At 37.3% G+C, this 23822-nt stretch overlaps 1 non-coding gene across 1 annotated transcript; it reads left to right on the top strand.

Annotated features, from left to right (window-relative positions):
• The first annotated feature begins 22050 nt into the window (after positions 1-22050).
• LOC118654860 lies at positions 22051-22184 on the top strand. The gene has a single exon (XR_004967118.1). It is a non-coding gene; the product is annotated as a small nucleolar RNA SNORA5 (small nucleolar RNA).
• The last annotated feature ends 1638 nt before the right edge of the window (positions 22185-23822 follow it).

The following is a 23822-nucleotide window of genomic DNA, read 5'->3' as shown; positions in this document are numbered from 1 at the left end:
CATAGAATATTTGGGGGGGGGGTTAGAGGGCATAATCAATAGGAACAAACTAAGAGAGATCAAAAGTCTTCTGTCTGGATGAAATAAGAATCAAAGGTGATGTGTCTTCCCTAAAGGAAGTGAACATCTAGATTGTGTAGAAAAGATGAGAGCAGACACATCTCATGTCTCTGAGCATTAGAAAGAAAAGGCAACTTTTTGAGATTCAAAGAGGTCAATTTGGGGCAAATAGAAAGGAAACATCTATCTAAACTACAGATAGCTAACCAACAAAGTTCATTATATCTCAAAATGCAATATAAGTTGTCATAAATTGGTTCATGATAGTTCAAGTTAATTTATAGATGAGAAATTCAGAATAAGAGAAATTAGAGATGGCACTGACTGTGACCTTCCAGAAGAAAATCCTATTGTTCCTCATGCTCTCCTGTGGTATATCTGTCTGAAACGTAGTTCCACGCTATGTGGACCATGGCCCTGATTTATGCTACACGAGAGCTTCCTTTTTTTCTAAAATTACCAACTCTTTGTGTTATCTCTGCTTAAAATGCTCTTCCCCTCCACCTTCTGTAAAGCTGGCTCCTTCTCCATTTTCATATCTCAACTTATAAACTACCTCCTGATCTTAATCTAAGATCTGCCAATCTTTATAAATTATCACCCTCTTTCGCTTCTTTCAGAGCATTTATCTCAATCTGTAATTAGTCATCTTATTTTTATCAGTAAACTTGCTTATTATCTGTTACCCCAAGGAAAAGGTAAGCCTTATGAGGACAGGATACTTAGAAATTTTGATCTCAACCATAGCTCCTATCATAAGTACTTATATTTATGGAATGAATGAATAAAATGAAAATTCTTCTCCCTAAAATAAGATGTTGTTGCTTGGGATTTATTTTATTTGTATATTTTTATATATTATATTCTCAGAACTCACTCCTTTTTGAACTTTATCTGAAAACCTTCTAAGAAATAATTTCATGTACTAACATGGACACACACACACACACACACACACACTCACACACACAAGTAAAAGAAAGAAATCTCTCTTCTTTAGTTTCTTTTTTTAAAATATATTTTTATTGATTTCAGGGAGGAAGGGAGAGGAAGAGAGAGATAGAAACATCAATGATGAGAGAGAATCATTGACTGGCTGCCTCCTGCACATCCCCTACTGGGGATGGAGCCCACAACCCAAGCATGTGCCCTTGACTGGAATCAAACCCAGGACCCTTCAGTCCACAAGCCAACTCTCTGTCCACTGAGCAGAACCAGCTAGGACACTTCTTCATTTCTTATGGAGAGTCTTGATGGGAGTGAAAATATGAATACGTTGAGAATGTGTACCTATCCTTGAGTTCATCAGTTTTCCTGGTATACTTATTTAAATCAGCCTGATATTGCTGACATCCAAAGCCAATCTGGTTGCCCATGGACATATATATCCAGTGTGTTACCACAGAATAGGGTGTACTTCATGGCAGTTTCTTTAAAATGCAATACCCAGAATGCCTAGGAAATCTACTTCCCCCAATGAATCCTCTCAGAATCGGAATAGACACCCGATTACTGTGGTTGCCAGAATGCATGAATCATGTGGTGGCAAAAGAGAACTTTGTAAAGAGATAGTCCCTTCAGTTTACAGCAAGTAACTAATTAACTAAAAAAACTAAGTATATAAGTAAACTAGAGAGATAAAAATGATTTGAGGACTTTGGAATCAAGTCCACAAGGTCTACATATATATGACTTGTGGAATCTTGAAATTTTGATTGTTCAAAATAAATTCCAATTTGCTGTTTCCTTAGAATGGAGCAGCTCTGATTATTTATAAAAAGCAACACAGCAGTTCCTCCAGGGTACTGCTCAGTATAGACAACTCACAGAGCTTTTCAACTCACCAGCAGTGTCATCTCAGGGCTAGTGTTGATTTAGACATAAATATTGAGGAAGAAATAAGCCTCAAAGGGATCTGCTTGTATAATTTCTCTAGTAACAAGAGGCTAGACGTGCTCCTGTGGGTTCCTTTTTCTGTAGCCTCTGTAGTCCCGCGATGCACTGGGAGGTATCTCAGCTTCTTAATGAAGTGCAGCCAGTGTGCAGCAATGAGCAAAGGGCTAGTCAGGATATTTTAGGCCTTGCTGCTGGGGTGTTAGCAACTGATTATGTGAAAATGGATCATTAAGTGTTAGCTGGAAAAAAATGCAACTCATTAGCAACATCTTTTGGTCCAACAATTTCAAAAAAGACATCAGAAAAACTCTGCTGGTGTCCAGGCAGTGTGGCTCAGTGGTTGATCATCCACCCATAAACCAAGAGGTCCCTGGTTTGATTCCCAGCTGGAGCCACATGCCTGGGTTACAGGCTCGATCCCCAGTAGAGGGCATGCAGGAGACAGATGATTGATGTTTCTCTCTCATCCATGTTTCTGTCTCTCTATTCCTCTCCCTTCCTCTCTCTCTAAAATCAATAAAAACTTAAAAAAAAAGTCTGTTGGTAGTCTGAGAAACAGAACAGGATATAGAAAATGGAAGGAACATCTATTGAAAAGGGAGTGACTTCTTAGACTTCTGTGTTTTATTATCTCTGCTTTTTTGCAGTTTGCATCACTAAGGGGTTATTTTTATTCCAAATATTTTATATCCTTGAATTCAAATTCTTAAGTATAAGACAAACTAGGACAAAATTCTTCATAAATTCAAGAGTCAGTATATTGCTCATAGATTACCTTTTAGTCAAAGTGATGGAAAATTCAGGCAACTATACTCCACATGTGAGAATAACAGAGACATCTGCCAGCACTGGACCAAATAGGTAAGGATGAATGCGAAATTTCTGTCAGTGTGTTTCTTTTCTTAATACTCAACTCTGCTTTCGCTTTCATAGAATCACTTTATACTTTACAGAAAGGCAGGAGGCAAGCAAAGACCTAAGAGAGTAATGAAATTAACCCAGTAAGCATTAGGGTTTCACTAAGAGTCCACTGTTAATTTTTTAAAATTTAATCCCAGTTGATTCTTCTTCCAATTGAAAATTAAGGGTGGGGAAATATTTCATTTACTATCTCCCGCAGATAAATCATATCCTATAGAGCATGAAGGAAGAAAGTAATTGAGATGTCATATAATAAATGCATGTGCCATTGGTAAGACTGGTCAGAAGGTTTTGTTCTATCTAGTAAGAACTCTAGATATAAATACTTTGCTCAAGTGTGGTGTAGCACTTGAATTTGGGCCTTCTCTAGAATGTTACTAAGATATCAAATGCCACCAGAGGCAACACTCTGATACTGGAGAGATAACTTTTCTAAATCACTCTCAAATGACTCCTTGGTGAATGCAAACCAAACAAAACAATAGAAAGGGAGCAGCATAACCTGTTTCAGTCTCCTGTGAGCATCAACCTCAAACCTTCTGAAACGTTTCACACACCAAATATAAAACCAAATTTAGGACTTTATTAAGATCATTTTATAATTATCCCTGGGTCCAAAGAAACATATGACCAGGGTTGAGATATTCATAGACATCTCACCTACTAGGAGGAGTCAATATTGGGGTAAGAATAAAGAGCTCATACACATACAAAATGAAATAAATTACACAGGGTAACAAATGTGATAAATACTCTTAATTTCCCTTTCTTTCTTTTTCTCTCTCCTTACTCCCCCAGTACACACACAAACACACACACACACACACAATCACAATCACTCATAAGCGGGTATGATCTCTCTAAAGATCAAGGTATCTTCACGATTCATTTTGGCTCCAGTAGGACAATTTCTTCTTCAAAGAACATATCTACAACTACCGGTTTAGATATTATGTCTCTGTTGTGCAGGATCTAAACTTGAAAAATAGTTGGTGCTAAGGGGATGTAGCTGCACCTTCCAGAGAAGTGAAATGTCTGCTAAATGACCAGCAGAAAGCCAGTACTCTTCTTGTTCTATTACCATATAGCAGAAGCTGAATTTTCTCACTGTGGTCCACAACTGTGTAACCTATCTAGACCATCAGGAGGAGAATCATAAAAATTCTCTCTTACTCCAATGATGAGAAGAAACATAATGATAGTGTTATTGATGATGACATGATGATGATGATGATGATGATGATGATGATGATGATGTTGATGATGATGGCGACAATAAAGACATCAGAGACCAAAAATGTTCAGACCACTATATATGCAGTATTTTTTAATAGCTGAATCTTTTTAAAAAAATATATTTTATTGATTTTTTACAGAGCGGAAGGGAGAGGGATAGAGAGTTAGAAACATCGATATGAAAGAAACATCGATTAGCTGTCTCCTGCACACCGCCTACTGGGGATGTGCCTGCAACCAAGGTACATGCCCTTGACCAGAATCGAACCTGGGACCCTTCAGTCTGTAAGCAGACGCTCTATCCACTGAACCAAATTTGTTAGGACTATATGCAGTATTTTTAAAAATATATTTATATTTATTTCAGAGAGGAAGGGAGAGGGAGAGAGAGATAGAAACATCAATGATGAGAGAGAAACATTGATTGGCTGCCTCCTGCACATCCCCTACTGGGGATTGGGCCCACAACCTGGACATGTGCCCTGACAGGGAATCGAACCATGACCTCCTGGTTCATAGGTCGATGATCAACCACTGAGCCATGCTGGTTGGGTTATGCAGTATTCTTATTTACACCACACAGGTGATAAGGAAGAAATGCATGTAGTCCAACTATGACTGAATCTCTTCTGTCTTTTCTAAAGATCTGCTTCCATTGGTTCTTACATTGGCTCCTTCCGTCCCCAGTTTTGGGATTTAAAATAATGGTTCTTACTTTCCTGAATCTTTTCTGAATCTTTGCTACCTGTACCAGATGCTGCCTGTGGAAATGTGTCCTAACTTTATACCTATGCCATGCTCCTAGCTTCTTTCTCTGCCCATTTATGCTCATCAGACTGAGGATGTTAGATTTGCTTGCATTGATGCAGGCTTTGCTTGGGAAAGTGTTTTTCAGGATGCGGTAAGGTCAACTTCATGCATATGGTTAAAGACTCCTCTTGTATAATGTTGATACTGAACAGTGTTTCCTTTTCCCTCGTGGTTTCATGCATGCCATTTCAGTGGCATTTGAGGTTCACAGGATACTTTCCTGGGAATTGTTATGTCTACACCCTTGGCCCAGAGCTCTATAATCAATTGCTATTTTGGAAAAATATATATATTGTAACATTCCAAGCAAGCCAGCTAACTGTGTTGTGACTTTTCTGTACCCCATCTGTAAACCATGGAGTGTATACATGTCACCTCAAGAAGGTATTATGAGAGTTAATGAGCCAGAGATTGTAAGGGGGATTTAGCCTGCCAGATGAAAGGTGCTGCTTAAGTACAGAGTACTCAAGTTTTATGTGGCCTGATTCTTCAGGGCCAAAGCAACATATCAGTAAGTCACGACACTGCTATTAAAGGGCAAAGGGCACCATCAGCACATTCTCAATGTAAGGTGTAAGCACAGTCTCCAAAAGGAGCGGTTTGGTGTTTTATAACTTACTGCTCAGTGGTTCCTGTCTTTGCTGCAGCTGCCACATCCCCTGCATGACAAAATTAGTCTCATTTTGCCCAAATTGTCCTTGGTTCCCTTGACACAACATACATCTCGTCAAAATCCCTTCCGGATGAAATAAGTTATGGTACAGAAATATAAGGTGTACAGATGCATCACTAAAATGGATGATAAGAGAACAACCCTTCAGGGCAAGTAGTGCCTCTGGCAGGTTTTTAGCTTTTTCTTTTGAGATACAAAAGCAAGAGGATATCTGCAACTAAGATGCACTAAAGGTTTTTGTTATCACAACAGTGGGAGAAGTTACAGCAAAGCCAAATAGGGCAAATGTAATATGCCACCTCCATTTCTGAGATCAGTCACACATAAGAGACATTCGCTCGGGTTATGAGAGCTTTCTAAATGCCTCTCATTTAGCTTACATTGCTTAACTTTGTGACAGCTCTTCAGGGCCCATTCATTTTGACTTGGGGTTCACTTTCTGCTGATTCCCCTACTGACCACCTTACCTCTCATCTGTTATGAGTTCAATCTCATGTGTCCTGTACAGGATGCTACCAATAACCTTTCCCAAAAGGCTCTTGCTAAAGCACTTAGAAGTTCACTGGTTTGGGGAACATTTATTTATTAGCGTTTTAAATTGGTGTGTTTTAAATATAGTCTTGCCTACAATCATCGAAGGAAAGTTCACATTTATAATGAGATTAGCTTTAAGAGATTTAGAATGCATTTCATTTTGTTTATAATTTCTGTAGACACTTCTCACTTTCCATAATAAAGCTGGCTTTCCAGACCAGCAGAAAATACCATAAATATTCACAAGTTTGGAGAAAAATATTTTTTCTGGATAATAATAATAAAAAACAACACAGCAGTCTGAAAACAAAGAAGCCAAGGAACTATATTTCAAGGTTTTATTTATTTATTTCTATTTTTTTATTTCCCTGTGCGTGCAGGCTCCCTGCATTTTCTCTTTACTTAGTTCTACCCTCCTTGAAAGAGTAAGTAAAGCAGAAATAAAAGATTCCCTCCTGGATTTCCCCCACTCTGAGATACCCTAAGGCTTACAAGATGATACTTTCTCCATTACAGCCAGTCGCTGTAAATCAGCTGTGTGAATAAGAACACTTGAATCCTTCTAGACCTTCATGTTTACTAAGTCTTACAAGCTGAAAAGCATGGCTCTTGGGGTATTAGAGAGTGTTTTAACATTAAAACAGTTCTGCCTGATGCTGTGAATACAACTACAAAAACACAAAAATCCGTTTTCTTCCTTTGCCGAGGAGCTGTGATTTTTCCCAGGAGCCTTGACACTTTCTACTTTATGCACCACTTCCCCTGATAGTGCATAGTCTCTTCCATATTCTTTTTTTGAAATACTTTAATGTTCAGCATTCACTCCCATTTTAATGGGAAAACAACAAAGTTTTGCACACTTTTGAAAATTAACAATATTTGTCCTTCATGATATATACATAGCTAAAGCATTTTGGTCACTGCCTGCAGTGGGTCTCTGCTACAGAGGCGTGGGGGATACTGTAGTGTCCCATCTCAACTCTTCAGGTGTCTGTTCTGCTTTGAGGAAAGATTTCATCCCTCTGTAATGTCTGTGGAAACTTGTCTCTGTGGCAGGGCATAGGGATAGGGAAACTGATAAAGAGCTAAATTTTCAATGAGTCAGATATCAGGAAGAAGATGTTCCATTCATTTTCCTTTGCTGATTTTTCTCCTCAGGTCAGGTTCATAAAGCTGACAGACACATTTCTGAAATGGCCCAAAAAGTATCAGAAGGGAGAAAATGGCCTAACTAAAAAGAAAAAGATGTAAATATACTCTAATGGGTAAATTCTAAAGGGTGTTTAGGTTTTGTTTTGTTTTGCTTTTGTGGCTATTAACGTTTGGGTCTATAAAATACCCTGTACTTTTAAAGTGTAGATCAAAGCCTTGCTGGAGTTGTACCTTTGTTGCCTGGTGCCATACTTCAGCAAAGCTCTGTTACTTGTGGGTATGATTTTTTTCTGTGTTTAATTCCAATTTGAACACCATGCCATTGGCTTGTAATTTTGTTCTTTAAAATTGAAACAGAAAAATGTTATATTTTTGCCAAATAACATAAATTAATGAGAGGTTTCATCCATGGATCTAAATACCACCCACGCTACCACCACAGTTCATGAAATGAAATCATGGACTGATGTCCACCAGGGATTCTTGTCATTGAACAAAGGGGAAGAAAAATTCCGCTTTGGATTCCATTTCAGAATTAAAGCTCTACAGGGATCTTAAAGCTACAGAATGTCTTTCCTTATCTAAAAGTAAACATCTGAGGAAAAAGTGAAGTGACTGTAAAATGCAAGAAGGTTTTTTTTTCTAATATTTGGAAGCATAGGCAGAACAATAAATGGGCTTTCAAAGGAATCTCTTTCTGTGATACTATCATAAGTTTATGGACATATTCTAGTGTCCACTAACTATGTCCAAGAAAGAGGATATTAAAGCAAATCCTTAACTCCATAATAAGAGTTGTCAAATTTGGATCTGCAGGGGATGTTTCTTATTCAGTCCACACTCAGCTCTGTTTCTTAACCCCACCCCTGTCTGCCTGTTTTCCTCCTCACCATCTCTTATGTATTTCATTTTCCCCTTCTTATTGTTATATACACATACTTAACTTCACCCGCTTGCTTCTCAACTCCATTGAGAATGTTTTATTAATCTGAGTTAGCAGATATAGCTGAGCAAAAAACATTAAGTGGGTATATAAATACATATAATGGATTTTCATAGTCACCACTGTAACAAAACTCTCATGTTTTTCTGTTTTCTATTTGTATTACCAAGTCTATGTCACTACAGCCCCTGGGGTATACCAGCTGTATGTTGATGTGTGAGGGTCGATGATGAGAACAGATTGAGGGGACAAAACCTATTTTAGTGCTATCAATATGCAGGGAATGCTGTCAGTAAGATCATTCATGGAAATGTAGCATAGTACCTGGCCCATGGTAAGCATGCAATAAATGGTAGCAGTTGCTTCTGTTATTGCTGTTGTTTTTATGGTTGTTATTTTTATTCATCAACACATAACAGTGTTTATTATTAAAGGCTTTAAGGGAAAAAAGTCTACTTTTTCATAAACATTTCATATTGAACATGCTACTTCAAGTTCTTTATTAGTGAAATTCCTATAAGACTCTATAGTACAGTATACTTTTCTCTTCCCCAACATTGCATTTGATCTCCTGTCATCCTATTTTCTAACCATAGGTCTGACAATGCCAGAGGTGAAATGGCACACATGCTTTAATTCTGAGAACTTAGGAATAAATAAACTATCCTAAGTTCTCAGAATTAAAGCATGTGTGCTATTTTATATCAAGATTTCATTTATATGAGTAGGACCATTTCCAAACTCTTTGATGTGAACTTTATTTTAAATTCAATATTTAATTCAATGATTAGTAATTTTGATGCCAAAAATATTACAATATGGTGAGTTTGTGGGAACCCTGTCCAGAGCACCCCGGATGTTCAAGGCCAAGGCAAATTTGTCACATGCAGGTGCAAGGATAGAGCAGTTTCACTGTAAGCACTGCGCAGGCATCCTTTTCTGTAACTCAAATACTGATGTCACTATTTAGCCAGAAGCCTCTTTTGTCTAAGTTGGTATAAAATATGTTACTGACCAGCCAGTACGGGCCTGCATTTTGGAGAAGATCTATTACTGACCAGCTGGTGCTGGCTGTTTTTGCTAGAATGGCTCCTGTGTTTGCTATTGTATTAGTAAGAGCTGTTTCTGTAAGGCTACTTTGAAGCACTGCTTTGTGTAATGGCTCCTTAGTAGTAATGGCTACTTGGGCTGCAATAAAGACTCTCTTATATGCCTACAACTTCTTATATTTTATATCTTCTCTGCCCAATACCAGGCATCCAAGGAGGTCCAGCCTCTGGCAGAGGGACTCGGACCCAACAGTTAACGTAGTTGAGCAGGATGAAGGAGTGAGTGCTCCCACAATTGCTGTAGCGAGCAGGGTCAAGGAGAAACTTACTCCAACAATTGGTGCAGTGAGCAGGGTCTGGGAGAGTATGGAGGATTCAGTAGTAAGCACTCTGACAGAGTGATGTGTAGCCTTAATTTAATCTTCCTTCCTTCCTTCCTTCCTTCCTTCCTTCTTCCCTCCTCCCTCCTTCTTCCTCCCTCCTCCCTCTTCCCTCCTCCCCCTTCCTCCTTCCTTCCTTCCTTCCTTCCTTCCTTCCTTCCTTCCTTCCTTCCTTCCTTCCTTCCTTCCTTCCCTCCTTCCTTTCCTTCTTTCCTTTCTTTCTTCTTTTCCTGTTTTCTTGCATTATTTGGTTATTTTATATTCTTATGCATTTGTATATTAGAGGCATTAAATTAAGACTTTATTTTATAGTGTATTCTTATAAAACTTACTAGAGGGCCAGTGCATGAAATTCATGCATGGGGGGTGTGTCCCTCAGCCTGACTTGCACCCTCTCCAATCTGGAACCCCTTGGGGGATGTCTGATTGCCAGCTTAGGCAGTCATACATCCCTCTCACAATCCAGGACTGCTGGCTCCTAACCGCTCGCCTGCCTGCCTGCCTGATTGCCCCTAACCACAACCCTGCCAGCCTGATCGATGCCTAACTGCCCTCTCCTGCAGGCCTGGTCCCACCCAACTGACCTCCTCTGCCAGGCTGGTCACCCCTAACTGCCCTCCCCTGCAGGCCTTATTGTCCCCAACTGCCCTCCCTTTCAGGCCTGCCCCCCACAAATGCCCTCCCCTGCTGGCATGGTCCCTCCCAACTACCCTCCCTTGCTGGCCATCTTTGTCCACATGGGGGCGGCCATCTTGTGTGTTGGGGTGATGGTCAATTTTCATATTACTCTTTTATTTGATAGGATTCATGTGCAATAGTTATAACATTAATATAGGTCCTTGCTTCCTTGTAGTCACACATATAAAGACTTAGATAGCATTTTCTTCACTCCCACCCCTACTATTATATATTTTAAACACAAATCTTATTTTTTTAAAGCACTCAATTTTTACTTCTTTAAGTTCCCTAATCTTACTAGTATACAGATCACTTTTCTCTTCAGACTTATAATATGACACTATTTTCTGGGGAATTTTGGCATTAAAAATTCTATAAAAGATCATCATTTTCTTCAACTCAATCATTAGATAATTTACTGCATGGCTTAGTTTGGCTTTGTTCCTATTTGGCATGCTTTGAAAAGCAGTGAGAGCATGGCCCTTTCTCAATTGCTAATATAAAATGCATAATTTTGATTTGGGACTTAGTAGTCCTCTTGTGTGTTCACAAATAGTTGCAATACACAAATCAAATAAATAGCCAGGGGATAAAATAGCTTTCTACATATTTTAGCTTGAGCCATGTTATTAGGCATCCATAACCAATGGTATCTCCACAGGTGCCTGACATTTCCCCTTATTTTCAGTTATTCATTTATTAATTCATAAAATAAGTTTTTATTGAATTATGGGCTTACTTTGTGCCTGTGTTTTTCTAAAGATTGTAGGAAACACCTGAAAAAGTTAACAGTCTAGGGAAACAGAGAGAGATAAACAAGTAATGATTCAAATGTGTAAAGGCTATGATATAGATGTATGGAGGGTTTTCTAGATCATGGGTAGGTGGGGGAGAATAGAAAGCTGGGAAGATTTTTATAAGAAAATATTTGAGTAACTTTACTAAATAATTAGATGATTTAACTAGTATGTATGAAGTCAGTCACTCAACCCCACCCTGACCAACTCTAACCTTTATTTAATTAGTGGTAAATATATTAAAAAACTATCAACCAGATATTTTTTAAAACAGAAGTTCTAAGTTACCCTGTAAATATAGAGAACTCTGGAGTCATGACTGCCCTAATATATGAGAATAAACAATCTTCTACTAAAAGAAGTCTTTAGAATTAAAAGATATTGGAGTCTAGAGCTATTAAATGGTCCACTTCTATAGCTTCCTCAGCTCATGATGCCATTAATCCTCTACTCTAATCTATGGAGAAACTTCTGTTAAGATCTTCCATGGTTAAATAATGATGGGTGGACTTGGAATATGAGATTATCATTTATTCTAAAACCCAAAGCTTTCCTCATATAAAGGATTCATTTAACATTTAATAGCGTAAAAGTTATTCTGTGCTGTTTTTTTCAAGTACACACATCAAATCCAAATTAATTTGAGCTCTAAAGAGACATAGACCATCCATTACACTTCTTTTTATGCCTCACATATTTAATCATAGCCCCTTGCATATAGTAGACTTGCAAATATGCCTGTTGTTTTTTAATAATCTGGAAAAAGAGAAAGAAACCCAGGAAATATGGTATAGGAGTGAATTGATTTAAAGATGTGTTCTAAGAGCACAAGGAGAAAAGTAGATGTCAAGTTTACCCCTTGAAAATAAGGATGGAGCATTTTTGACTATTCCAAAATTAATGTTTAGGTTCATCACATATTAGCAACAACAAAAATCTTTATACTCATCCACTAGAGGGCAATCAATTCATTAGACACAGTCACTTCCCCCCACCCTGACCTAGGACCTAGTAACTTCAAGGGAAAGAGGTAGAGACAAAGAGGAGGGGAGGTATGAATGGAACTCTTCTCACTAAAAATAGCATTGTAGTCTCTTTTGGATTCCCTTCTATGGAGAGTGGGCCTGGAGGAGCCAACTAACAGTAAACCAGACCTCTCCCTTTGACACTAAAACTAAGTATATTCCAGAGATTTAAAATTGCTCACACGTAAATAGCCATTTACCTGTGAGGAAAGAAGCATTTACCTGAAGGAAATGAGGTTTTACTCTAAATGAAACAACATCTGAGTTTGTCACAGAGTTCACTATATCCACTGGCCTGCCAGGAGGCAGCGGGAGTACACAGAGATGCAAGCATTATCTACAATGCTTTTGAAACCATCTTGGTGATTAGACTATTTCTCCTCTGACTACATTTTCTACTAGAAAATTTTGCTTGCTTTTGCTAACACTGACATCATGAATGTAAAAAATAGTTTAAACAAGAGATTTTTAACACTTTTTTGATTAATAAAATATTGAAAGGACTTGAAATCAGAAAAGAACATGTAACATGTTGTTATTACAGGGAGCACTCACAGCAAGCAAGGTTGACCCTGTGGTTTTTCTTGAGACTCCAGTAAATTTGAGAATTTACTGATTCATTATAGTGGTGAGCTCTCAAATCAGGTTTTGATCACTTATTCCTCTTCTGTGAATGGGTACAATAATATTTTCCCATCTCATGCACATGGCTTTATAAAGTTGCCACAAAGCACGACAAATATTTTCAGATTATTAGGAATACCAAGGAGATATTATCCTTCAAAGTTAGCTATAAAACCATATGTGCACATGGGATTTTTTTTTTACTCATTTGCATAATATGAAATTGTAGATGTGTTTCTCTGAAAACAAAGGGCATAATTATATAATAAAATCTTTCTTAGGAATTTAACCAAATGTTAAAGTTATTCATTCAAAGTATATTAGCTTTACTTAATAAAAATTAATCATAATTATTAATTTTAAAAAATAAATAATTTAGAACCTATGGCAATTACTTTGTTGGACTAGTTCTTAATATTTTCCTGATGAAATGTTATCTTGATTTCATTCAGCCTGAGCCTCGTCACACTTCTTTAGGTAAGCTAGGACTCCTTTCTTGGTGAAACGATTGCTGAAATTAATGCAGTGACCTTTCTTCCTAGTTTCCATTGACACAATATGAATTTCTAAGCCCTAGCTTCTCTCTAGGCTTAGCTTATCTAATATCTAGAACTATAGGCACATACTAACGCATTTAGTTTGCACTTTTTTCTAACTTTCTCAATGCTTCTAATTTTATTTCTAAGGTAAACAAATATATTATTTTTGTCACTTCTGTGATCACTTACACATAGTGACCTCTTTCTGGATAGCTTTAGGTTCTCAGATTAAAATAAAAGTTGCGAAGAGAGAAGTAGGCATTTGCATTATATTGAAATGAACACTGGCCTTAAACTACAAAATGGTAGTTACAAAATAGTCACAGGATATAAAGTTCAGCAAAGGGAATAATATAGTCAATAATATTGCAATTATTATGTGTGGTGCAAGGTGGATACTTGAGTTATCAGGGGGGTACACTTTGTAAATTATATAATTGTCTAACCATTATGCTGTATACCTGAAACTAATGCAAAATGATATTGAATATAAAATGTAATTTTAAAATAAAATTTAATTAAAAAAATCAAACACATGAGTTTGATTCTTGGCACTACAGTTTACTAACTGCGTGAACGTGAACAAGTGTCTAACCTCTTATTCCACATTTAAAAGTAAGGCTAAAATCCCTGTCCTCTTTTGGATATTGTGGAAATTAAAAACATACAATAGACAATGTAATGGTGGATTCTTCCTCTTTGCTAAACCCACATGTCCACGTATCTCAACAAAGATTTTATTTGCCTCTTAGTCCCTTTCTATTTCTCCTTACACTCCCATGAAACCTTAGGCAAAATTTAAAATTGCCTTATATCTTTTCAGTTCTTCAAAACTAGAAAACACATGTTACTGGCTGTCAAAGAAAAATAAATAAATGATTACAACATTGCAAATTCTTCTTTTTTTATTTTCTCATAATAACTTAGTTTAAGTCTACAAACTTTATTATTCATGCAAGGCAATTATATTTTTTTCCACTCTGCATAACAACTCTGTGAAATATGCATTGTTATCTTCATTTAGAATGAGGAAATTATAATTTGCTTAACCCATGCAATTTCATACAGTTAGTAAGTGAAAGAGCTGGGCTTCGACCCTAGGTAGAGCTGATTAAAATGCTAGTTAATACATACTGCGCCCCACCACTCAAAACATTTAATTGTTTCTGAAGAACAGAATAAAAGCTACTTTTTCATAGATAATTACTAAATTCTGACCTCTCTTGTTTACGATGGCATATGGCAGGGGGTCAGGGGCGATTGGTTATCCAACCATTTGAATGGGGATTTAGTTTCAAAGGGTCCTTGGTTATAAATGTCTACAAAGTTAAGATTTAAATGTGCAGATTAAAACATGATAGAAGTGTGGCAGTGGTACGGTAACCAGCATGTCTCCTTTCTCAGAGGGATGGTAAAATATAATTCATCAGTACATCATTACACCTACCATAAACATCTTCTTTTACTTTAAAAATATGAGAGAGAGAGAGAGAGAGAGAGAGAGAGAGAGAGAATTTAAATCTATGGATATAGCTGCCCTGCAAAAATGGCCAATGCAATAATGAATAAAAACAGGTTTTTCTCATTTTTTGGTATAATTTAAGTGCAGTAATTATGAGCATTGTTGTTATGAACAGTGTGTCACATCTATAGAATCTCAGAAATACTCAAACACAGTTGCTGTGTGTTCTCAACATTAGCAAGCTACATTCAGAAAGGCATTCTAAATATATACATGTTTCCAATGAATAAGATAGCAGCAAAGTATGAGATGAAGAATTTAAAAAAGCAAACAGAGAAAATGTCCTTCCTTTCATGAGTATTAAATACAAGTAGAAATTGCCATTTTTTTTTGCATAGTGACTCAATATATGGGGATAAGAGCATTAATTCACAGAAGTCTCCAGATTGTCGTTGAAGATTTTGCCTTTTTGGGCTGATTTTTTATTTTCTTAAGTGAGGAATAAGCACGGACAAAGAACATTATTCTTAAGCATTTCACTTCATCAGAATTCATTAGAGCAGATCTGAAGGTTTCATTATTCTTTAAGAGTACATTAATAAAACCACCACACACTTATTTTTAACACTATGTATATGAATTATTCTGACAGTCACTTGAAAAGCCAACATATCAATCCTGAAATTAAAAATGTAGTAGGACAAATTAGTACATTCTGGCCACCACGGGCCAAATTGAACAATACATTCTCTACTTGGAGCACAGGACAGAGCTATCTTACAGATGAAAAATGACAGCAGCCACTAAAATGGCAAGAAGCTGGAACCTAATTGACATTTGAATTAAAACAATGTGTTTCTACATATCAAAAGTTGTTGCTCTCCAGCCTTTGGTTTTTTGTTTTCTTCACAAGTACCCTCCCAAAAGTAAGCTTTCAGTTATTTCACTTGTGCATAGTGTCCATTTGTAAAAACCCTGACCCAATGCTTTTAGCTTAGACAATACAGAACTTGCAATAGGAATCTATTTGTCTTTAGTTTCTCTTTGTGTGTGTAACAAACCATATTAAAAATATTTGGATTCAGAATGTGTTGCTTATTGCTCTATGAAGTAATGCACTGCAGTAGGTTGCATCAGTTCTCTAGGTCTAATCTAGCTTTCCCCGGTGGCTCTGGTGCCCAGGGGAGTGAGACTGTATCTGTTCCATTTATGAGTAGCAAGATAAATGGTTTTGCCCTTAATAAATGTAGAGGACTAGTTGAAGAGTTCAGGACAACCTGCTTTTTAGTCCCTTAAGCAGCAAGATCTTTTTAATCCTCCTCATTCCCTCCTCCACTAATTTTGCATGAACTATGCTGTTAGCCACATAAGATGATGAATGTTTGAAATAGTCCAGTACGGCTGAGCTAATGAGGGTGTTGTCATTAAAATGTGCACTATAGCTAAGAGGCAGGACCCAAACTTCTGAGGACACTTAGGTTTTATATTTTTCTTCCACTGCTGCTGATGTAGCATTACATTCTAGTCCTTTTTAGCATTGAGGCTTACTCAATGAAGAGACAATTTCTCATCCAGTGTTGATGACAGTTTTTATTGCTTTTAGCTAGGGAGTTTTAGCTGTGTTCTCTGCTCTACAGGGCTCTGAGTGTTCCCCGTTTAGTGGCTATGTGCCAGGCCTGTCACAACAGTGTCAAACTATGAACTGTAACTGTTAATAAACTATTTTCTGTGTGTCCTTTTACAGGTTGGTAGGCTTCATCAGGTAGAAAAGAATGCATAGAGGGGTCTTGTATGAAGCTACTATGCTTTATATCTTGTTAGGAAAAATCATGCGACTTCCAGAGGGATAGTCTCTAACTCTTTGCTTTAATCATTTAGGACAGATAAGAGCATAATAGGCTAAAATTAGTTGATCAACAGTAATTATATTCATCAATTATATTGGTTGGTATATTTCTTTTTTGAATTTATAAAAGGTATCCATCATTGCATGCCCTTTGGGCATAATTTTAATTGTTAATTAAAAGTTTGGTGTAGTAGAAGAGTTGCTTTTATCTACTTCAATAAATTCTGCTTCAAAATTATGCTAGTGACATAGTTCATTAAGTTTAAATGTCTACAATATAGTTACTCTTCTTTTTAAAAAGTGGCTTGAGAGAAGGTAAATGCAAATATGAATACCTGTTTACGCCCTTTTCTGTTTATCTGATCCCCCCACCAACCGAAAACCATTAGAGCATCAGAGAAAGCAAGAATGGAAACTGCTATTTAAAATTATTCTCATTTTACACATCATAAAAATTTACATTAGATGGTTTATAAGCAACTATATGTAGCCATGTAACAGAAAAATGAGATCCATCTTAAATAGTACAATAAACTTACTTGCTTATTGTATTATCTATATCCAAAGGAAGGCGGAAAGGAGGAAAAAGAAAAGGAAGTGGTAGAAAGGAAAAGGAAAGGAAAATTTAAAAGCAGTTTTTCACCTTATAGAATTAATTTCAGATGACTTTCAGATTATCACACTCAAGTAAATTAGTGGATGAACTTCAGTTAATGATACTAAAGTTATTATGTAACTCCTTTAGTTCCATAAACCCAAGAATTCTCAGCTTTCTTCATTTTCCCCCTCTCCTCCCTCTTTCTCTCTGAAACCAACACATGGTTTCTCTCAATGAAACACAGGAAAACCTTGTTTTTATAGAGTACTTTTATTTATTTTTATTTTTTTAATTAAATCTTTATTGTTCAGATTATTACATTAGTTACTCTTTTTTCCCACCATAACTCCCCTCCACACAGTTCCCACCCCACCCTCCGCCCTCACTTCCCACCCACTGTCCTCATCCATAGGTGCACGATTATTGTCCAATCTCTTCCCTCACCCCAAACCCCTTCCCCCCCAAGAATAGTCAGACCTTTCTATGTCCCTGATTCTATTACAATCACCAGTTCATACTGTTCATCAGATAATTTATTCACTTGATTTTTAGATTCACTTGTTGATAGATGTGTATTTGTTGTTCATAATTTGTATTTTTACCTTTTTCTTCTTCTTCCTCTTCTTAAAGGATACCTTTCAGCATTTCATATAATACTGGTTTGGTGGTGATGCACTTCTTTAGCTTTTTCTTATCTGTGAAGCTCTTTATATGGCCTTCACTTCTGAATGATAGCTTTGCAGAATAAAGTAGTCTTGGTTGTAGGTTCTTGGTATTCATCACTTTGAATATTTCTTTCCACTCCCTTCTGGCCTGCAAAGTTTCTGTTGAGAAATCAGCTGACAGTCGTATGGTTACTCCCTTGTAGGTAACTGACTTTCTTTCTCTTGCTGATTTTAGGATTCTCTCTTTGTCTTTTGCTCTTGGCATTTTAATTATGATGTGTCTTGGTGTGGTCCTCTTTGGAATCCTTTTGTTTGGGGTTCTCTGCGCTTCCTGGACTTGGAAGTCTATTTCTTTCACCAGGTAGGAGAAGTTTTCTGTCATTATTTCTTCAAATAGGTTTTCAATATCTTGCTCTCTCTCTTCTTCTGGCACCCCTATAATTTGGATGTTGGTACGCTTGAAGCTGTCCCAGAGGCTCCTTACACTATCTTCATATTTTTGGATTCTTTTTTCATTTTGCTTTTCCAGTTGGGTGTTTTTTGCTTCTTCGTATTTCAAATCTTTGACTTGATTCTTGCGATCCTTTGGTCTGCTGTTGGGAGTCTGTATAATGTTCTTTATTTCAGTCAGTGTATGCTTAATTTCTAGTTGGTCCTTTATCATAACATCGAGGGTCTCATTAGATTTCTTGAAGATCTCACTACATTTATCGGTGGTCTCACCAGTCTTTTCGAGGGCCTTATTAAATTTATTGGCGGCTTCTAGACAGTTCTTTAAGACCTTAAAAGTGTGGTTTTGAACTCTATATCCAGCAGTTTGCTTTCCTCCAATTCTGTCGTTTTTGTCCTGTTTCTTTGTCTTGGCATTTTTTATGTTTTGCTGTGTCGATAGAGTGCCTTTCTGTGCTAAGTGTCCCAATTACCTGAGGTAGAAACTCTTGGTTCACCCCCTTGTGGGCTTTGTGCACAGTCTTGTTGTAATTAAGCCTTGATTGTTGTAGTTATCACTGGGAGGAATTGACCTCCAGGCCAATTGGCTGTGAGAATCAGCTGTGTCTGCAGTGGGAGAACTTCTGTGCTGGAGACACACCTCTGGGACTAGACTTGCTTCGATGGGGCTTTGGTGCTCACTGAGTCTGCCCCCTGAGTGTGTCTTTTATGGTTCCACAGAGCTGCAAACTGGATGGTCCCACTCTGACCTCTGGGCTTCCTGGCTCCTGGATCTCTAGGGAGATGCTAATCTAGCCTTTGCCTGAGGCTATCCAGCAAAAGTCTCCCTGTAGGGCTTGGGTGGGGCGGGTCCCAGGGGATCAACAGGGTGGGGTTAGCAAATATGGCTGCTCTCACTCTTGCCTTCAGAGGCTCTGCTTCTCAGTGTCCCAGTAATCACTGCAAACCCCAAGGAGAGAAAGCTGCCCTAGGGTTCTGAGCGATGCCAGACAGTCCTGCTTCTCCCGTATGAGTCTGGGTCCCTAGAGCCTCTCCTGGAGCTGGAGCTCAGAGCCTGAGGCTCCCTCCCAATTGAAAACGATAACCACACCCTCAGCCGCCAGCCCGCTCTGCGTGCACTCCGCACCTTAGAATTTTACTTCAGCACTGTGTCTCCTCTGAGTCTTGGTATGCTTTTCTCTTTCCTCCTAGTTGTAGAACTTCCACTTAGCCAGCCTTTCTGTGGTTCTGGATGATGTCCGTTCTGTCTTTTAGTTGTATTTTTGAAGTGGTTGTTCGAGGCAGCAAACTCAGGTGTTTCCCTATTCCTCCATCTTGGTTTCCTCCCCAGTCTGTTTTATATAGAGTATTTTTAAATGGGGGTAAAGGGCAAAGAAGCAAAATATGACATTACTAAGCTATTATTTTAAATGACAGCTTATAAAAAATAAGTATACCAACTATGTGCTATTATGCTCAACCATGGATATGTTGATATTTATGCTATAAATATGTAGATTGGGTCTACAAAACCATAAAATGAATTAAATATTTGAATATTAACCCCGAAAGAAAGAAAGAAAGAAAGAAAGAAAGAAAGAAAGAAAGAAAGTAACATAATTTGGACTTAGGACCAAGATACTTCATTATCTACTCTAGATGTATACATTGGTCAAATTAATTAGATCCATGCAACAAAGTTATATTTTGTCCTCTAGACACAACCTCAGCAAAGACACAATGATTTTAAGTTCAACTCTCTGGTTGTCTTTTCAAATTGCCAATTAATTTCAATGGTCAAATTAGCTGAATCCATTAAAATATCTATAATTTGGAAAGATCCAGATGGCAGCAGAGTGGGTGCCAGGATCAGACTAGAATTACAACTAAAGTATAGAACAATCAACATGAATAACCAACTAAAGGCTGAAGAAAAGTATTATAACCAAGGATTTACAGAAGAAGGTACGTTGAGACTGCTCTGCTAGGAAGGACAGAGTTGTGAAAAAAGTATGCCCTGATCTCACTCTCACACATGACAACTGGGTATCTGAAGGGATAACTGAGCTGCAAATGCTCCCCCTAAAAAGTGTGGGGTCTCAAACCCAAGGTGTTCTCCCCTGCCCAGACCACCAGAGCCAGCAAAAGGCACACACATAATACCTGGCTGTGAAAATCAGTGGGCATTCTGTCTGGCAGGGAGAAAGAGGAGTATGCTAGAGACACTGGCACCCTCTAAATGGGCCAATGTACAAAATCTTGTTTGCAACCACTCACCGGGGGGCTCTGGCGGAGGGAGGCACAGTGAAATAGAGTTATGTGAGGAGAGCTAAAGGGACAGCTGCCAAGATCCCTGTGCTGAGTGACTTTCCCACACTGTAGATGCCATCTTTCTTGGGTGAAGCACTTCCCTCCTTATAGCATCAGCTTGGGAGAATGCTATAGCAACACTGAATTCTCTCTCATTCCACACTGCAAAACTTATACCCTGCTTAGGAGTCAGCTTCCTAAAGATCCAGAACAAGACACAGATGCCCACTTTCAGCACTCATTCAATATAGCACTGGAAGTCCTAGCCACATCAATCAGACAAGAATAAGAAATGAAAGGCATCCAAATTGTTAAGGAAGAAGTAAAATTTTCATTATTTTCAGGTGTCATGATACTGTATATAGAAAACCCTAAAGATTTTAACTTAAAAACTACTAGAACTGATGGGCACTTGGGCTGCTTCCAATTCTTGGCTATTGTAAATAATACTGCTATGAACATAGGAGTGCATAGATTTAATACAGTTCCTATTAAGATACAATGGAGTATTTCACAAAACTAGAACAAATATCCCAAAAAATTACATGGAACCACAAAAGAGCACAATTAGCCACAGCAACTTTGAAAAAAATAAAAAGAGGAACAAAGCTGGAGACATCATGCTACTTGATATCAAACTATACTACAAGGCTATAATAAGCAAAACAGCATGGCACTAGTATAAAAACAAACATGTAGAGTAATAGAAAAGAATAGAGACCCAGAAATAAATCCATACTGTTATGATCAGCTAATATTTCAAAAAGGAGGCAAGACCATACAATAGGGTAAAGATAGGCTATTCAATAAATTATTTTTGTGAAAATTGGACAGATATGTGAAAAAAATGAAACTCAACCACCTCCTTACACCATACACAAGAATAAACTCAAAAGGGATTAAAGACTTTAATGTTTACGACTCAAAGCCGTAAAAATCCTGGAAGAAAACATAGGCAGTAAAATCTCAGACATTCCTTATAGCAGTATTTTTTCTGACATATCTTCTCGTCCAAGGGAAACCAAAGATAATATAAACAAATGGGACTAAATCAAACTAAAAAAGTTTATGCACAGCAAAGGAATCCATCATCAAAATGAAAAAAACAACCCACTGAATGGGAGAACATATTTGCCAATGATACATCTGAAAAGGGGTTGCTATCACAAATTCATTTAAAAAAAAACACATAAAACTCAACACCAAAAACAAACAAGCAACCCAATTAAAAAATGGGCAGAGTACCTGAATGAACACTCCACAAAAAGTGACATACAGATGCCCAGTGGACATATGAAAAGCTCAAAATCACTAATCATCATAGAAAGACAACAGTATGGTTATTACAAGAGGGAAAGAGGGGTGGAGGAAGGTAGAAGAGGGTAAAGGAGGGATAAATAGAGATAAAAGGAGACTTGACTTATGCAGCCGTGCCAAATTCGGTGCCTGTCCCCCCGTGGCAGGCACCGGCCCAGAAGGCTGCCATAGAAACAATGTGGTACATGGGCCCTGGTCCCCTCTGCTGGGTCTCAGGGATAAATTTGGCTACAGACACCAAGAAGAAAAAAAAGGAGACTTGACTTGTGATGGTGAATGCACAATACAATATAGAGGTGATGTTATAGAATTATACACCTGAAATCTATATAGCTTTGTTAACTAATTTCACCTCAATACTTTCAATTAAAAAGAAAATTTCAGAAACTCAATGGTCGTGGAAAGTTTTAACACATTGTTCTTAGTCTATGACAACAGATAAAAACAATTACATTGACTAATTTTATTATTATTTGAATTACTGAATATTTATGAAATAATAAATGCAAGACTCTAATTAATGAATTAGACAAACAGAAAAGGGTAAAATTATAACTAACTAAAATATTTTTGAGGAAAGCATAATAACATAGAAATATATCTAAAAAAAAAACAAACCCTGTTTTGCCCTAATAGCCATAGTCTCAGTGAAGATCCAGTACTCTTAGTTAAGCTCTTTGTGCTTTCATTTTGTCAATTTCCTTCAAGTGTTGAACAGCTGAACATGTGGTAATTTGTGCTGTGAGTATCTAATACAGTGGTTAGTGACATATGTGGATTTCATGGATAATAGTCCATCAAGCTATCAGGCGAATCAAAGGGGATATTGCTTCAGTTTTATATGGGACACCAGATGTCATTAGTTTAGATATTCAAGTTTTTGTAATTTTTGTAAATTTTCATAAATATTCCAATCTCAGTATTCCTATTCAAGATCTCTGTAAAAAACTTGTTTTTTAATCTATTCATAGTTCTGAAAAGGACTATGGGTAATTTAAATTAGTCACATCATCATTCTCTTCACAATATAGAGTAATCATCTATAAAAACAAAAGCAACAAGAAAAATCAATCAAATGGCAATCCGTATATTTGATTTTGAAACAGTAGAGACATTCCAGGTTCTGTTTATGTCACATATTTTGGCTGATGCCAATCTGACATCAAAATACTGACTGATTCATTAATTCTGACAATCATTTACCTCAGTGGAATAATTTGTTGTAGTAGTTGATGGACTGACTATTACATTCCAGTCAATATTTAATTAATTCTGTAGCATCTTTCATATGTATATACAAATATATTCTAGGTATTGTTCATAAGCTATGACTATGTGGAAAAAGTGAATCCTTAATTCTAGTATTTTTAGCCACTTTCGGCATATAATGAGATCAAATCCAGAGTCATCAATGCTACTGAGTTGCGGTTTAAACCAAAATTGATAACATAGTCCAACATTAGGCTCAATGATGTGGCATTTCCAGAAAAGAGTGAATATAGAGAAAACTTACATGTAATAAAATAATGGCCAGCTTTCAAAATCATGACATATAACATGTAACATATAACATATATGACATAATGTGTAATATAAACCATATAACCTTAGTACATAGGCTTACTGAATAATTCATAATAAGATCAAGCCAAAATGGAGGTCACAGTTTATGAACTTAACTACTACATATAGATCACAGTATCAATGACTGAAGCAGAGCTTTATATTTCTCAAACAGGCCCATCCCATGTGATTTCAAATGGCTGTTTTGCCAGGCCAAGTTACTATGCTGATCTATCTAGTAGGTCAGGCTTCTTATGTGTATCCCAAAATAGTCAGGGTGCTGCTGCTGCTGCTGCTGCAGCTGCTATTGATGAT

This window comes from Myotis myotis, unplaced genomic scaffold (assembly GCF_014108235.1).
Source record: "Myotis myotis isolate mMyoMyo1 unplaced genomic scaffold, mMyoMyo1.p scaffold_m19_p_4, whole genome shotgun sequence".
NCBI classification, from domain to species: Eukaryota; Metazoa; Chordata; class Mammalia; order Chiroptera; family Vespertilionidae; genus Myotis; species Myotis myotis.
The sequence above is the reverse complement of the archived record's forward strand: the minus strand, read 5'-3'. Positions and strand labels throughout refer to the sequence as shown.